A 17786-nucleotide genomic window follows, 5' to 3' on the forward strand; every position below is an offset into this window, starting at 1 on the left:
AAGCCTTAATTTCTGTCCCAATTTCTTTGGTATTTTCAGTTAATTCTTTGATTGCTCTTCTGAATCATTCTGTAGGTTCTTGGAATTTTCATTTCAGGGAGCCATGCAGAATTTGTTGTAATGTCTTTTCTCAAGGGATTTTGTTTTAACTTCCTTTTTACTTCTACTGAGTAGAAGCCCTTTAGGCCAAGGTCTATGCAGGTACTCACTTAGGATGAGGCAATGCCCATTCACTGAATAGGCCTGTTTAAGAAGTAGCCAGGGCATGGCCCCTTTAATGAGGCAAAGAAAAAGAAAGATATCAGGCTAGGAGGGAAACAGCAACAGTTACTATTGATAATCACTCTTAAACCAGGAGAGTCCAGAAGAGCCCTTAGGCAGGGGCCCATTGGTATCTGAGCTTCAGAGTGCAGTAGGTGAGTGCCTGCATAGACCTTGTCCTAAAGGGGCCAAGGTCTGCCAGTGCATCCTGGGTCATCTCCAGTCATCCTGATGAATATCTGGTCACTGGATTCAGATGGCTCTGGAGGAGAAGTGAGGCTGGTGACCTGCACAGCCCTCCCTCACTCCAAACCAAGTCAAGTGCAAGTCATATCATCATTTCTCTGATGGCATGGTCTTCTTCAGCAATGAAGGATGAACACAACCCTGTGAGTAGACACAGCTAGCTGAATGGGGACCCAGATAGCTGGTTAACTCACCTCCCCTCTCCTGTCTGCCTCCCGCTCCCCTTCCTTCTCCTCTTGAAGGGAAAGTAAATTTGAATGGCCAAAAGATGCCCAGTTGACTTGAGTTTTACTGGCTAGTTTCCTTTTCCTTTCCTTTCCTTTCCTTTCCTTTCCTTTCCTTTCCTTTCCTTTCCTTTCCTTTCCTTTCCTTTCCTTTCCTTTCCTTTCCTTTCCTTTCCTTCCCTTCCCTTCCCTTCCCTTCCCTTCCCTTCCCTTCCCTTCCCTTCCCTTCCCTTCCCTTCCTTTCCTTCTTCCTTTCCTTTTTCCTTTCTTTTCTCCTTTCCTTTCTCCTTTCCTTTCCTCACTTGGTTCTTTGATCACTGGTTGGATGGTTTAATATAGGGTTTGTAGTCTATAAGGGGTGAGAGTGAACAGTTGGGGATATTTTTGCAGAGAATTCTAATTGCCGCTGTTCTTCCCTTTTCTCAGTTCTACTTCTGGACCCCACTCTCCTCTCTGATACTTCTTTCTTCAGTCCTTAGGTTATAGTTCTGGGAGTTAATGAGTTGGTGAGCAATGTGATAGGGGTGGGGGATGAGGCTCCCCAAGAGACTGTTGGGAGGCTGCGATGTTTCCAGGAGTCTTTGCAATTAGTCTCCTTCTACATCTTTTATTGGCTTTGCTGGTTGCCTGATTTTTCCTATGCTGTATTAAATAGTTGCAACTAGTGCTGTACTCCTATCACACTCTTTTCCCTACACCCTTATCTTACAGTTTCCATATTTCTCCATAGCTGTCCTTTTTCCTTCCTTTTGAGCTATGGGTTAGTCTAATTCTGAGCTCTCAACCTACCCTGTGAATGGAGGGGATTCCTCCTCCCTAGGATACTGCCAAGGAGTTAAGATCAAAAGTCAGTGCCTAAAACTTCAGCATCCTCAAAGGATGCAGAGTTGGAGGTTTTGGGAGAAGTGAAGGGGGCATAATGAACCCTTTTTTCCAAATAAATTTTTTTCTAACATTGTTTTATTCAATAATAATAGTAATAATAATTCTCTGGAGCTTTTATAAATTGGGACAAGGATGCCTTAATGGGTTTTGTTCTTGGTCTACACTGGTAGAGAGAGTACACACACTAATGAGATCAGAGATCTATTAATTTAACAACTTGTCAATCAATCAATTAATTAAAAACTATTTATTAAGTGCCTAGTATGGGTCAGGCACTGGGCTAGGTACTAGGGATACAAATGCAATGAAAGAAATAATCTAGATGATCACATTCCATTGAAAGCATGAAAACAAGGAGTAAAATTTCTTCATGACAAATGAGAACCCCTTTCACCTTGAGTTGCTGGTATTTTTACAACTGTAATAGATACCTGAGTCTTTAATTTATGTGAATTAAAAACTTGAGTCAATATGCTTCTGAAGTGAATGGAAGGGGAGATGAGCCATACTTAAGAACCGGCCCCTCAGAGCCACCTCTTGAAGGATGGAGAACCATGGCAGACTTCTATTACATGGAGGCAGGAGGAGGAAGAGGAGATGCTTTTCTTTAGCAAAAGAATGTCTTAAGTACGATGGACCTAATCCTAATTCTGACACTTTTATGCTAAAAGGTCATGGACATAGACAGCTGGAAAGGACTTCAGAGATCATCTAGTCCAAGGGTTCTTAACCTAGAGTCTCTGAACTTGTTTTAAAAATGTTTAGGTAATTGTATTTCAACTTAATTGGTTTCCTTTGTAATCCTATGTATTTTATTTTATGCATTTGAGAATTTTTTTTTTCTCTGAATAGGTCCATAGGTTTTACCAGACTGCCAAAGGTGTCCATGCACAAAAATTAGGAGCCCCTGATCTAGTTCAATCTCCTCATTTTATGGATGAGAAAACTATGGCCCAGAGAGATCAAATGACTTGATTAAAATCATGCCACCAGCACCTGCCAGAGCAGGGATTCAACTCTTAGTCATCAAGCTGCAAATCCAGCTTTTTTTTATTTTTTTATTTTTTTTACATTATACCATGCTGCTAGATTTCTTCAAAATTCTCTCAGGAAATGAGACATTTCTCATTTACTGAAAAGACAATTGTCTTTTAAAGTAATGCTTAGAATACAGATGAACAAAATGTACTTAGAGTTCCTTACAACGAAATATTTATGGCAGCAATTTTTGTGGTACCAGAGAACTAAAAATAAAGCAGATGATTGGGGAGTGGTTAAACATGTTGTGGTACATGAATAAAATGGACTATTACTGTGCTGTAAGAAAAAGGAGAATGATGAATAGGGAGAACCATCTAAAAACTGAGGAACTAATTCAAAGTAAAGCAAACAGAGCTAAGAAAATAATACACACAGTGACTATAGTATTGTGAATGGGAAGGACAATACTGTAAAACAATGGAAATTGAGTGTTGTTAAGTTAAAAAAAAAGCACAGCCCCAAAGGGGAGACATTTGAGAAAAGAAATTATAATTTTTGAACTTTTCATATAATGTCAGATTTTCTTTTTTTTTGATGGACTGATCAGTTTTGCTGATTTTTTTCTCTATTTTTCTTAAGATTGTCCGTTATAAGGGACAGTTTTCTAGGAGGGTACAGGAAGAAATAAAGGGGAAATCAAGAGACTGTAAAAACAAAACATAACAGAATCGGTTGGATGGGCCACATGTAGAACAGTCCTCACTTGGCCAAGAATCCCTCTGCAACAGGTCTGCACAATCTGTGGTCTGCCAAAGGATTTTGGGATAAGGGACATCCTCTTCATTTTCCCTTTTGGTCGGGCAGGCCTGCTCTGCAAAATATTTGTCATCCAGCCTTTGCTTGAAAATTGTTAGACTTCACATCTCCAGTCTTATCCATTCCATCTGCCTCTTTACCATACCATCTCCCACCTAGGTTATATAAGAAAGAAGTATAACATATCAGCTAGTTCCAGTGACATCTTATTTGTTTCTCTCCATACAGGAAGGATACCAACAGGAAAGACAGGCAGGGACGGTGTAAAGAAGAAATGAGAAAGTACATGTGGGAAGGAGGGGAAGAAGACATAATGGAGCGGAGAATACAGGCAGTGGAATTGCTAATAAGATTGTTTTGTTCCAAACCACAAATTAATAATTTCAGTCTATAGATTAGCACCTCAGAAGTTGGGATTTGTCAGATAGTCAGGAAATAGTTCTAGAAATCAATTCATCAAATATTTACTTAACACAATGTGTGTGAAACCTTATGCTACTCTTGGGGTTAGGTGAGATACAAAGAAGTATAATATTCAGTCTCTGCTTTCCAGATATTTACAATATAAACTTGTAAAAAGTTAAAAAGTTAAAAACAACAGTCCACAGATGTTAACATGGTAACATATGCTAAATGCCAAGTGCCTGATTCCAAAGGGCTCTAGAAGTTTGCTGTACAGAGATTGTTTATCTGGAGTAGTTAGGATTTGTTAAAAAGGCAGAACTAAGGTTTAGAAAGGTTTATTAAGTGGATAGAATTTGGATTAGAGAAGAGACTTTGAGACAAGTAGGTGATAAGGTCACACCTAGTCATACCTAGTCATATTTCACTTTGAACATACCAGTTTACCCTTTTTAGGCTTAAAGTAAAAAAGACACACCTCTTCCATCAGTTCCTGCCAATTTAGGCAAAAGTGATGCAGAATGGCAATTATTGCATAACAGAAAAAATCTTGGAGTTGGAGTCTTTAAAATCATGGTTTTCAGATTGCCCTGCCTCTATGATCTTGTGCAAGCTACAGCTTCTTTTTTAACCTCAGTATTCACATCTTTAAATGTCTTGTAAAAATTTGATTTGTAAAGTTCCATTCAGTTTCAAACTCTACAATCAGGGATGAGTTGTGTTATGTTTGTCCTTCATTTTTGAAGAGGACCATGACATCAGAAAAATGATGCATGTTTTGAGTGAGGGAGGGCTGTGCAAGGTCACCAGCCTCACTTTCTTCTCTTGAGTCATCTGGATCCAGTGACCAGATGTTCATCAGGATGAATGGAGTGGGCCCAGGATGCAATGGGAGACCTTGGCCTTTTAGGATAAGGCCTTTTCAGGTACTCAGTGAGGTAATGCCCATTCAGTAAATAGGCCTCTTTAAAAGGTAGTCAGGAGGATGACCCCTTCATAGAAAAGAAAAAAATAGATAAATCATGCTGGGAAGGGCAGGAGCCTCAGGGTTGTTGTTTTGAAGAGAAAATGTTCTACTGACATTCACTCTAAGTCAGCATTTATGAAGCACCTGCTGTGTGCCAGGCACTGTGCTAAGCACTTCCTAAATATAATCTCATTTTATCTTCACAACTCAGGGAGTCTGACAGGAAGAAAATGACCAAACACAAATACTGAAAAAAGGGCCCAGGCCTGGCCTGGGAGTCAAGGAACCTGGCTCTATCTACCTATCCATCCAGCCAGCCAGCCAGCATTTTTAAAGCACCTACTGCAACCACACTGGGCCATTTGGGGAGTCCATCTCATCTGAAGTCACCAGGGTGCCCATTAAAAATCTGCCCCTTTACCCCTGGTCACCTGGTGTGTTGTGCATGGATGGGGGCTAGAAGCGGTTGGATTGGTTCTAAATGATAAAGACCCAGTAGATCCTTTCCTGACATCTACTAAGTTGGATCCCAGCGATAAAGGCCTCTTTGTATAATACATTTGACGGAAAATGGTGTCCAGGTGGAAAGACCCCTACCCTTATTCCTCGTGCCCACCCCTCCCAGCTTCTGTGATCTCTACCTTCTTTTAGCATCTTGTCTACGGGATCCTAATAAAAGTCTCTAGCTCTCTGCCACCTCCCACTCACCTCCCTCTTGGGGGAGAGGCGGGATATGGGAGAGGTGGGAAGCGGTGTTAGGGCACTGAAGGCGCAGGCGCAACTTCAGGTAGACTACTGAGTTGTTCAGCGCTCACTCCTGGCCACACCTCCCTAGGGGTGGGGCGGGGCGGAGTCCTAGGGGCGGGGTTCCCGGAGCTTTCGGCTCCTGGCGCCAGTAGGTGTAGAGAACGAAGTGTTTCAGGCTTGGGCGGTGGGAGCATCCTCCTTCTTGGCTGCGGACAGCGAAGCAGGTAACTAGCCGAGGGCCGTGGGGACGCGCCAGGCCAGGTGCGAGGACTGGCGCAGGTGAAGCGGCGAAGACTGAGTCCGAGGAGTCTAGACCCGAGCTGGGGCGTCCGCTGTTCAGATGCACTATTCCTTGGAGGAGGTGAGGGAAGAAGGAGAGTGCCCCCACCCACCGCCACCCCCCAAAAAACAAAACCTTTAGGCTTGTGCCTAAATCCCCGGGCCCTAAACTCTCCACCACCCCGCCTCGCCGCCCCAGCTGGGCGGGGCTCTTGGTCCTTTCTCCGCCCCTCCCAGCCACCTGGACCGGTAGGTTTACTCAGGTGAATTTAATCCCGGGGAGGTTAGCTGGCCATCCAAGACCTTTCCACCTGGCTTCCTTTGGTTAGGAGACTTAGCGCGGAGAGGGACCTTTGAGATCCCTTTATGACGGAGGGAACTGAGGACCAGACAGGAGGAAGGAACTTGACTGAAGCCACATAGGCAGTAAGGAGCGCAGGCAGGCTTTGAAGCCACCGTGTCTGACGCCACATCTGGAGCTCTTAGGTCCACGTCGCTTTGGCCCCCAGTTCAGCAATCACTTTTCACTTAGACCTGGAGGAGGTGAGTGACGCGTCCGTGGTGACCAGACTAGCAGTGCCAGCACCCACAGCGTGGTGTTCTGCTGCCTGCTCAAGGCTCTCCGCTCTTTCTTCTTTGGCACTATAGATTTTTTACCCGCCCTCTGCCAACAGCCGCTTCAGCATCTGTAATGCCTCGGGTAGCCCAGGATCCCAGACTTTTAGGCGACTTCAGGGCTCAGATGAGGAAACTGTCCAACTTTGGCGGCTTTCCCAAGTTCTCACAGCCAGATGCTAAGCGGAGCTCCTTCTAGGTCAGTGCGCTTTCAATGCACACCTGACTGCAGACTCAAAACATGTGTACCTCATCCTCACCAGTCAGCAGTACTAACTCTTTGACCTCTTCCAAAGGGGATAGTAATAATTGATTTTCGTAATGTATTACAGCTTTCTCATAATCTATATTATAATTATTTTCTGGTAATTTGGTTGCTTTTTAAAAGAGGAAAAGGTTCAAGTTTCCTTATATGTTTACTTAATTCTTAAGAAATGGAAAGTATGTAGTATTACAGCTTTCTCATAATCTATATTATAATTATTTTCTGGTAATTTGGATGCTTTTTAAAAGGGGAAAAGGTTCAAGTTTCCTTATATGTTTACTTAATTCTTAAGAAATGGAAACTATGTATAATGCACTTGTATGTAGAGTCCTAGAACAAAGACCAGGAAATCTAGCTTCCACTGATGGTATCACCGTTTTACTCCCTCAAGCTTAAGTTGCCTCATCATTATGAGTTCTTTTTCTTTATCCCTATCAAGGCAGAGAGTCATATTAGTAAGACATTTTGCTAAGCTGTTTTGAAAACCTTAAGTAGTAGTGGCAAAGAACCTTGAAGTAACAGAATTGGAATTTCAAAGCTTATTAGAGATAATTTAGTTCAATCTCTTTACTTCAGTGTAAATGAAAACTTCTATCATCCTTTCATCTTCTATCTTTTTTTCCTTGGCTTCAACAAAGAAGCAGACCAACAGCATATTATTAGTAAGAACTAAACAGCTTCAGCCTTCTGAAACAGTTTCTGTGCTAAAATGTATCTTAATAACTTTGATAGGGCATTAGATTTTTTTTTTTGGAATAGCATTACTGAATCACTGTAGTCAAAGTAAATAAATCTCTAAATATTTTAAGTAGATATCTAAGCCAGCAAATCCCTCAGAAGCCTCAAGAAAAAATACTTTTTAAAATATTTCATAAAATTATATTTTCATCATAATTAGTTTTTAGTTTTAAGTTTCAGAGTAAGATATCATTTCACTATGTAGTTATTTGCTCAGGAATACAGGAACAATGATAGTATTTCATACCATTATCAGAAACAGAATATGCAGTTAGTTGAATTTTCTTCATTGTGCACTAATATTGTTAATATTAAGGTAAAATCAATGAGTTCTTTCTAAAATGCAAAGGCTTGGCTACTTTATTGCATTGTTGTAATGAAATTGTCAATTTAAAAAATTGTGATGTTGCTTCTGGAGCCAAATTGTGTTGCTGTTGACATATTTGGAATGTGACTATTCTATCATCTTTGTGGTAGCAGTGCTAAAAGTGCTCAAAGTTTTATGTAAGCTGAACCAGTTTCACTTTTAGGGAGAAGCCTAGATAGAGTGAAGGATAAAATGAAAATTTGTAGTTCCTACTTTGGTCTTTTCTCCTTCTTCCCTGTCCTCCGCCATAAAATGAGTTTCTGTCCAAACCTGAGGGAGAACCTTGGTTTTGTTATAGAAATGACTTTTCAATGAAACATAAATTGAGGTATTTTTAGGCCCTGTACTTTGTATATAAGTTGATTTGCTAAATACGTATGTTCCTGTTATATAAAATGACTTGTATTACTGAAATTAACACTTGTTGAGTTAGTGATGCTAATTCTCAAGTATTCAGTTTTTTCAACTCTTAACAAGAACTTAATAGAGGTACTTCTGAGCTCCATTTAATTCTTAAACTGCATTTAAGTTGTCAGTCTCCCTCCTCTCCATGTAAACAAGCATGTGATAGTAAAATCTTCAGCACATAAATAAAATTTCTAAAAATAGAAACAATACCTGTCATTGCTCACTGCTCAAATATTTGAAACAAAACCAAATTGAACTCCTAAAACAGAAGGCATTACAGTGGTTCCCATTTAGTGGTTCAATGATGGTCCTAGGGAATCAAGCTAAAAATTCTTTAATGGTACCTTAAGCAGCAAATACTTGTAAAGAATATTGTGAGTAGTGTATTAAATTACTCTGGAGTTTCACAACACATTTTTGTTGTTATTTTTGAAAGGGGTTAGCAAGAATTAAAAAAACCCCACCAGGAACCATTGTATTAGATAATGACTTCTTAGTCACTTCTCCCTACAGTTCACTCTGTAGTTGGACACTCTGTTTCTTTGTATTCCTCCAAAAAGGGGAAGCTCTATCACAGTATCTGAACTACCTGCTACTAGCGCTTCACACCTGTGTATACACAATCATTAAATGATGCTTTTGTTTTTAATCTGCAACTAAATTTGAAAATAAAGAACTTTTGATCTCATTAGAATTTTTGTAAACAGCACCCGAAGTAAATTTTCTTTGAATTGTGCAATTTACAGTAGTGCTTTGAACTTCGTTTATTCCACAGAAATTTGCACCTGTTCGTGATCAAATTTGGCATCGTTTAAGGGTAACAAGAGATACCTTGAGTATGATTTCTTGCTGAGCCTATGATAAATTGGACAATGTTTAAAAATAAAATTAAATAAAAAAATAAAATATAAAAAATAAAAAAATAAAAAAATAAAAAATTTTAAAATAAAAGGACATATATATAATTTATATATTTATAATTATATATACAATATATAATTATATATAATTTATGTATATGTTTATATATATATAAAATTTGGTATGTGGATAAAGGTTATTATGATTACTTATTACTAAGGTCTGTAGTTGAGTTCCACTCAATAGCGACTGTATGATTAAGTACACATTAGGTCATTGGTATGTCTTTTTCCCTCTAAAGTTCTTTACGCAGTCCAGATTTGTTTTTTTGGTATTCTAATTTAAATTGCTGCTTTCAAATTAAGGCATAATTTACCCTTAACCCCAAAAGAGAATTCATGCAGTTTCTTATGCTCTCTGTATAATTGATGGCAAAATCTTTGATTACGATTGCAACATTTATGGCTTTGTTGCATAATATTGTCTTTAATGAAACTTTAAAAAATTCTAGTACTTGGTGTTTATCAAAAGTATATTATTGAAATTGGAAGTCCTTCCAACCAGCAAATTAATCAGGTGGTCCATTGTTATGTCTCCTTCCCATCCCTCCCCATGCATTTCTTTATTTACATTCTTCTGAAACATTTTTAGCATCTTTGAAGTATTCCTGTTTGTTTTAATCAAACACTTGATTATACTTTTAAAAAAAGTGGCAGAGTACTGTAATCCAAAACTGTAATCTTCATATTGTATAAGTAAAAATTGTTTAAAAGGACAATTTTACTACTCCCCCCATTTTTTTCACTTCGTATTTTGTTGTAGCTACAAGACCCAAAAATGTCATTGTCTATAAATTGAATCAAAAACAGCAATCTGTTAACTTACTGTTGCCCTTCGTTAAAGAGAAAAGTATGTTACTGATCAAATAGCGTCAAAAGTAAAGCAAGGTGCAGACGAAAACATTACTGTTTTTGAAGAACATGTGAAACCCAATGACAGTTTTGTACTGGTTTAAAAAAAACAGTACGTAAAATTGCTAAAACAATTGTTGATTTGTGAGTGAACATTACAAAAAAAATTCTTTGTTTTACAAAGTAATTCACTCAGGATTCTTTTAAATAAATCCAGCATTAGAGTATTTAATTTTCTTGAACATTGACTATTTTGATGAGGAATTATGAAAGGATGGCAGAGAAACTGGAAGTTTGTGTTGGAAGCAGCTGCTAATTGAAACAATTGGAAACAGTGAAATATGTCTCAGAAATTATAAGAGAAAGCAATGGCAAAAATATTTTAATAGTAAAGTAAATTTAGGGGGCAGGTAGGTGTATAGAGTTCTGAACCTAGAGTCAGGAAGACTCATCTTCCTGAATTCAAATCTAGCCTCAGACACTAATTAGCTTTGTGACCCTGGCCAAGTCACTTAATCTTTTTTGGCTCAGTTTCTTCATCTGTAAAATGAGCTGGAGAAGAAAATGGCAAGCCACTCTAGTGTCTTTGCCAAGGAAACCACAAATGAGGTGATGAAGAGTTGGACACAACCAAAAAATGATTCAACATAGTAAATTAAATTTATGTATCACTTTGTAGCAATGCTTTTGAAAAGGTAACAATTGATTCCTTTTGATCAGGGTAACCAGGAGAATTCAAACTCTCTAATCAAAAGCTTATTTCAGCTGTGAAAGGATTCTTTTTATATTGTTTATATGAAAGAGTTTGAGTGTATTCAAGACTGATCTTATTTTGATGGTGTTCTAGGCCTTGTTAACTAAGAAAACCAAAAATTAAAGACATTTTCTTTGAGGAGTCATTTACTTTCTCTGTGGGTGTTGGACATAGAATTTAATACTGAAGTCCATCAACCTTTATATCAAAAATGTTTTTCCAGGTATTGTTAAAAATGTCCACTGTATTGAGACTGATTTTCTGTTCAGTGCCTATCATCATCCATATTTTCAATCTTCAAGGTCTGTATTGAATGTCTTCAGTATCTTAAAAAAAATTGCAATCCAATGCTATTCATTTTGGGCAGATCCCAGAGTAGTAATATAAGATTTTTATTCTGAATTGTTCCCTTGTATTCTAAAAATCTGCTTTCTAGTGTTTAGTGACTAAAAATAAATATAGTAGTATATAAGGGCTTGTAAATCCATTAATAAGATAGTCTTGTGAGTGATTCTGTTTTTGTGCTAGTAAATACTTCCTTAGTAGAACTGAGAAAGAGATATTTCTTGTTCCTTTGTACTTCTTGGTTTTTTCTTTTAATCAGGTATGATTAGGTGTCAGTTAATATAACTCCTTATGTTTGCCTTGGTATGTGGAGTTCTCCTTCAAAAAGATTTTCAACTTGTTTTATCCAGTCCCTGACACAGTTTGTTTATTAAATGTTTGTAAAAGTTGAATCAAATCTGTAATGAAACAGAATGAAAAATTTAAAATTAGATGGTAGTTTAGCTTAAGGTGAGAAAATCATTATTAATGCCCATGGATTAGGAGAAAATCCTTATCATGTTCTTGTCAAAACCAGACCCCTTAAGAAATACCCTTTAACTTATCCCCCTGACTTCTCCAGGGATTGATCCTGGTCTCAACCCTACTTTCTCTTTTTATTTTTAATCTCTATCTACTGGTTCCTTTCCCACATGGCTCCCTTATTTTTTTAAATCAATTATATTAAATGTATTTAGTTTTAACATTAAAAAATTTTTTTGAGTTCCCAATTCTATGTCCCCCCTCAGCCACTGAGGAGGCAACCAATATATCTGTTATACTTGTGAAGTCATGCAAAATATATTTTCATATTAGCCATGTTGGGAAAAAAAAACAAGAAAAAGAAAGTGAAAAAAATTGTACTTCAATTTGTACTCAGAACTTATCAGTTCTCTCTCTGGAGGTTGATAGCAGTTTTCATCATGAATCCTTCTAAATTGACCTGGATCATTATATTGATTAGAGTAGCTGAGTCTTTCATACTCAATCTTCATTACAATATATGATGATCTCCTGGTTCTTCTTACTTTACTTTATATCATATAAGTTCATCTAAGTCTTACCAGGTTTTTCTGAAACTCTTCCCCCTGGTCATTTCTTAGAATGCAGTAGTTTTCCATCACAATTATATACCATAACTTGTTCAGTATTCACCAATTGGTGGGTTTCCATTCAATTTCCAATTCTTTGTCATCACAAAAAGAGATGCTATAAACATTTTTGTACAAATAAGATCTTTTTCTCTTTTCTTTCATCTCTTTGGGATACAGACCTAGTTGTGGTATGATAGGTCAAAAGGTATGCATAGTTTTGAGCCCTTTTGGGATAATTCTAACAAAAGGAAAAAAATTCTAACTTGATTGTACCATCCCATGTCGCTATCATCCTAGATCTCGTCTCCTCCTCCCCCCTTCTTTTTTTTTTTTTTTACTGAACTTGGGAAAATCATCTACTCTGTGGATACCTTTACTTCCTCTTCTTTCATTCTTATAGACCCTATGAAATCTTTTTTTTTTTTTACTTCATTCACCTGAAACTGATTTTTTTTTGCACATGAAACTGCAAATCTCATATACAACTTGGTATTACTTTTAAATATATAATAAAGTTATGATGTAAATTTTTTCCTTTTTTTCCTTCTCCCACCTCATAGACGGCTGCCATTTAGACAGAAATATGTATATGTGTGTATGTTTGTTTTATACATATATGTATAAACATTCTGTACATGCTTCTATTGATCAGTTCTTTCTTTGAACACAGATAGCATTTTCCTTCATAGGTCCTTCCTAATTAATTTGGGTACTTAAAATACTCAAAATCACTTTGTTGCTCAAAGTTGTTTTTTTTTTAAATTTATTTATTTAACTTTTAACATTCATTTTCACAAAATTTTGAGTTCCAAATTTTCTCCCCATTTGTCCTCTCCCCCCACCCCAAAACACCAAGCATTCTAATTGCCCTTATCACCAATCTGCCCTCTCTTCTATCATCCCTCCCTTCCCTTGTCCCCGTCTTCTCTTTTGTCCTGTAGGGCCAGATAACTTTCTATACCCCATAACCTGTATTTCTTATTTCCTAGTAGCAAGAACAGTACTCGACAGTTGTTCCTAAAACTTTGAGTTCCAACTTCTCTTCCTCCCTCCCTCCCCACCCATTCCCTTTGGAAGGCAAGCAATTCAATATAGGCCATATCTGTGTAGTTTTGCAAATGACTTCCATAATAGTTGTGTTGTGTAAGACTAATTATATTTCCCTCCATCCTATTCTGCCTCCCATTGCTTCTGTTCTCTCTTTGGATCCTGTCCCTCCCCAAGAGTGTTGACTTCAAATTGTACCCTCCTCCCATTGCCCTCCCTTCCATCATTCCCCCCACCCTGCTTATCCCCTTCTCCCCCACTTTCCTGTATTTTAAGATAGATTTTCATACCAAAATGAGTGTGCATTTTATTCCTTCCTTGAGTCGAATGTGATGAGACTAAACCATGTTTTTCTCTCACCTCCCCTCTTTATCCCTCCACTAATAAGTCTTTTGCTTGCCTCTTTTATGAGAGATAATTTGCCCCATTCCATTTCTCCCTTTCTCCTCCCAATATATTTCTCTCTCACCTCTTAATTTCATTTTTTTTAAGATATGATCCCATCCTATTCAATTTACTCTGTGGGGTGTGTGTGTGTGTGTGTGTGTGTGTGTGTGTGTGTGTGTGTGTGTGTGTGTGTAATCCCACCCAGTACTCAGATACTGAAAAGTTTCAAGAGTTATAAATATTGTCTTTCCATGTAGGAATGTAAACAGTTCAACTTTTATAAGTCCCTTATGACTTCTCTTTGCTGTTTACCTTTTCATGCTTCTCTTCATTCTTGTGTTTGAAAGTCAAATTTTCTTTTCAGCTCTGGTCTTTTCATCAAGAATGCTTGAAAGTCCTCTGTTTCATTGAAAAACCATTTTTTCCCCTGAAGTATTATACTCAGTTTTGCTGGGTAGGTGATTCCTGGCCTCAGTCCCAGTTCCCTTGACCTCTGGAACATCACATTCCATGTCCTTTGATCCCTTAATGTAGAATCTGCTAGATCTTGTGTTATCCTGATTGTACTTCCACAATACTTGAATTGTTTCTTTCTAGCTGCTTGCAACACCTTCTACTTGACCAGAGAACTCTAGAACCTGGCCACAATATTCCCAGGAGTTTCTCCTTTTGGATCTCTCTCAGGTGATGATCTGTGGATTTCTTGAATACTTATTTTGCCCTGTGGTTTCAGAATATCAGTGCAGCTTTCCTTGACAACTCCATGAAAGATGATGTCCAGGCTTCTCTCCTGATCATGGCTTTCAGGTAGTCCCACAATTTTTAAACTGTCTCTCCTGGGTCAATCCTCCAGGCCAGCTGCCCTCCCAATGAGATACTTCACATCATCTTCCATTTTTTTATTCTTTTGGTTTTGTTTTGTGATTTCTTGGTTTCTCATAAAGTCATTAGCCTCCATCTGTTCCATTCTAATTTTGAAAGAACTATTTTCTTCAGTGAGCTTCTGAACCTCCTTTTCCATTTGGCTAATTCTGCTTTTGAAAGCATTCTTCTCCTCATTGGCTTTTTGAACCTCTTTTGCCAATTGAGTTAGCCTATTTTTCAAGGTGTTATTTCCTTCAGCATTTTTTGGGGTCTCCTTTAGCAAGGTGTTGACCTGCTTTTCATGCTTTTCTTGCATCTCTCTCATTTCTCTTCCCAGTTTTTCCTCCACTTCTCTAACTTGATTTTCAAAATCCTTTTTGAGCTCTTCCATGGCCTGAGCCCACTGAATATTTATTTTGGATGTTTGGGATACAGAAGCCTTGACTTCTGTGTCTTTCCCTGATGGTAAGCATTGTTCTTCCTCATCTGAAAGGATGGGAGGAGATATCTGTTCACCAAGAAAGTAACCTCCTATGGTCTTATTTTTTTTTCCCCCTTTTCTGAGCATTTTCCCAGCCAATGACTTGACTTTTGAGTTTCCTCTCCACAGCCACCTGGCCTCCAGATCTGCCCAGCTAGTGCTTGGGGGCTGAGATTCAAATGCTGCTTCTCAGCCTCAGGGCTTTGGGTGGGGGCAGGGCTGCTATTCAGAGTGAGATTAAGATCAGGTTCTCAGGTGGGGGCAGGGCGGCCACACTGGGGCTCAGTTCCCTCAGGGGGTTTATGTGGAGACCTTCAACAATGGATCTAAGCTCCTGCCTGCTTTGGGAGCCCCTATCTGCTGCTGCCTCTGCTGCTGCCTCCTGAGGGGGCCTGAGTTATGGAGACACCCTGCTCCCCTCTCAGCAAGCTGAAAAGACCCTCTCACTGATCTTTGCTGCTTGTGGGTGGAGAAACCTTTGCTACTGCTGTAGATTCTGTCCCTGAAGCCTGCTCAGATCTGCTCCTCTTGGTGCCTCGAGGCCAAGGCAGGGCTGGGCTCTGCTCTGGGTTGGGGGCGAGACAGACCTTTGGTGTCAGTTTTTCAGGGCTCTCTGGGACAGAAATCTCCTCCACTCTATTGTTCTGTGGCTTCTGCTGCTCCAGAAGTTTTTGGGAGTTCTTCTTTACAGGTATTTTATGGGCTGTGGGTTGGGAGCTAGCATATGTGTATCATTCTACTCTGCCATCTTGGCTCCTCCCTCAAAGTTGTTCTTAAAACAATATTGCTTTACTATATACAATATTCTCTTGGTTCTACTTATTGTATCACTTACTGCAAGTATTTCTATGCCTTTCTAAGATCATTGAACTCATCATTTCTGATAGCACAGTAGTATTCTATCATTATCATATACCACAGCTTGTTCAGCCATTCCCCAGTTAACAGGCATCCCTACAATTTCCAGTTCTTTGCCACTATAAAGAGAGCTGCTATCAATATTTTAGAACATATAGGTTATTTTCCTTTTTCCCTAATTATCTTTGGAAATAGACTTAGTAGTAGTTTTCTGGGTCAAAGAGTATAGGCAGTTTAATGACCCTTTGGTCATAATTTCAGATTGCCCTTCAAAATGGTTGGATCAGTTCACAGTTCTACCAGCAGTGAATATGTCCCAATTTTCCCACATCCCCTCCAACATTTGTTGCTTTCCCCTTCATTTTAGCCAATCTGATAGGTATAAAATAATATCTCAATGTTGTTTTTAATTTACATTTCTCTACTCAATAATAATTGAAAGCAATTTTCATTACTATAAATTGTTTTGATTTCTTTATCTTTGTTCATATCTTTAACCATTTATCAATTGGGGAATGACTCATATTCTTATGGATTTTACAAAGTTCTTTATATATTATGAGACCTTTATTTGAGGAACTGTTTATAAATCCCTCCCCTGAACTTTATACTGTCCTTTTTATCTTGTCTACATTTGTTTTATTTGTACAAAACTTTTTATATTTAATGTAATGAAAACTGTCCATTTTGCACCTAACTCTGTTCTCTATCTCTTGTTTATTCATAGGTTATTTACATATTCATAAGTCTGATAAGTAATACATCCTTTGTTCTTCAAATTTTCTTGTAGTTTCTATCTCTCTTTATATCTAGGTCATACATTCATTTTGTTGTTATCTTGGTAATAGTGTAAGATATTGGTCTCTGCCCAATTTCTGCCATACTGCTGTGTAGTTTTCCCAACAATTTTTTACAAAATAATGAATTCTTATCACTAAAACTTAAGCTTTACCCTTGTGATTACAAGATTACTATATTCAATGGCTATAGATTGTATGTCTACTTTGTTCCACTGATCTTTCTATTTCTTAGCCATTACCATATAGTTTTGATAATTACTGCCTTATAATCTTAAGCTAAAACTGATCACTTAATTGCCAAATCTAATGACCTTTTATTAATCTCCATCATTCTTGACCTCTTTAAGACATTTGACACTGTTGATTACCTTCTGTTCCTGAATACTCACTCTTCTTAAGGTTTTCATGACACTGCTTTCTCCTGGTTTTCATCCTGCATCTCTGACCATTTCATTCCTCAGGCTCCTTTGGTGGTTCTTCATCCAATGAAAGGCATTTTTTTTTACCCACTGTGTTTGTCCCTCAAGGTTCTGTCCAGAGCCCTTTTCTCTTTTTACTATGCTGTTGCACTTGGTGATCTCATCAGTCTTTATTGGGCTAATTATCACCTCTGTGCAGATGATTCTGAGATTTACGTATACAAATCTAGTCTCTGTCTTGAGCTACAGTCTCCAATTACCATTTGCCTTTTAGACATCTTGTAATGGCTGTTCCTTGAGCATCTCAACATATTTAAAACAAAATTTATAATCTGCTCATTCATCCTTCCAAACCCCTCCCTTTTCTGAACTTTCCTAATAAGGGTGCCACCATGCTCTCAGTTACCCAGTGTTATAGACTTGGTTTCATAAATGAGTAGTCAAGGGAGAAAACAAGGCATTGGGGCACCCTACACCCTATACCCATTCTTTCTGGTTGCCATACTGGTTGGATTAAGGAACAGCCCAGGCTTGGGGAAGAAGAAAGGAAAGGTGGGTAGAAGACTTCTAGGTGATAGCTTTTTCTGCCAACTGGCTGTAATTCTGTTGTCAAGTCTTTTTGTTTTAAACTTCGTAGCATCTTTGGTATATATTTCTTTCTCTCCATCTGCACAACCAGCATAACACTTGTTCAAACCCTCATTACTTTTCATTTTGACTATTACAATAGTCCTCTAACAGGCCTCCTTGTTTCAAGTTTCTCCCCCCTCCTATTTCTTGTCCAC

At 38.3% G+C, this 17786-nt stretch overlaps 1 protein-coding gene and 1 long non-coding RNA gene across 9 annotated transcripts in view; one reads left to right on the top strand and one right to left on the bottom strand.

The window, feature by feature from the left end:
- The first annotated feature begins 424 nt into the window (after window positions 1-424).
- The window catches only part of TC2N (tandem C2 domains, nuclear), a 55355-nt gene continuing 37993 nt past the window's right edge, over window positions 425-17786 (top strand). For 2 of the 8 annotated variants that reach the window (XM_072623094.1, XM_072623096.1), the window contains exon 1: window positions 425-650. The gene's annotated coding sequence lies outside the window, so the exon portion shown is untranslated. Of the gene's footprint in view, window positions 651-5605; window positions 5891-6009; window positions 6352-17786 lie in introns of those variants that run through there. The other 6 variants (XM_072623098.1, XM_072623095.1, XM_072623099.1 and 3 more) reach the window with 5 other exon arrangements.
- Window positions 3159-5527, bottom strand: LOC140513417 (uncharacterized). The gene is made up of 2 exons (XR_011970162.1): window positions 5424-5527; window positions 3159-3568 (listed from the first exon to the last, which is right to left on the bottom strand). It is a non-coding gene; the product is annotated as an uncharacterized lncRNA (long non-coding RNA).

This window comes from Notamacropus eugenii, chromosome 7, assembly GCF_028372415.1.
Source record: "Notamacropus eugenii isolate mMacEug1 chromosome 7, mMacEug1.pri_v2, whole genome shotgun sequence".
Classification (NCBI taxonomy): Eukaryota; Metazoa; Chordata; class Mammalia; order Diprotodontia; family Macropodidae; genus Notamacropus; species Notamacropus eugenii.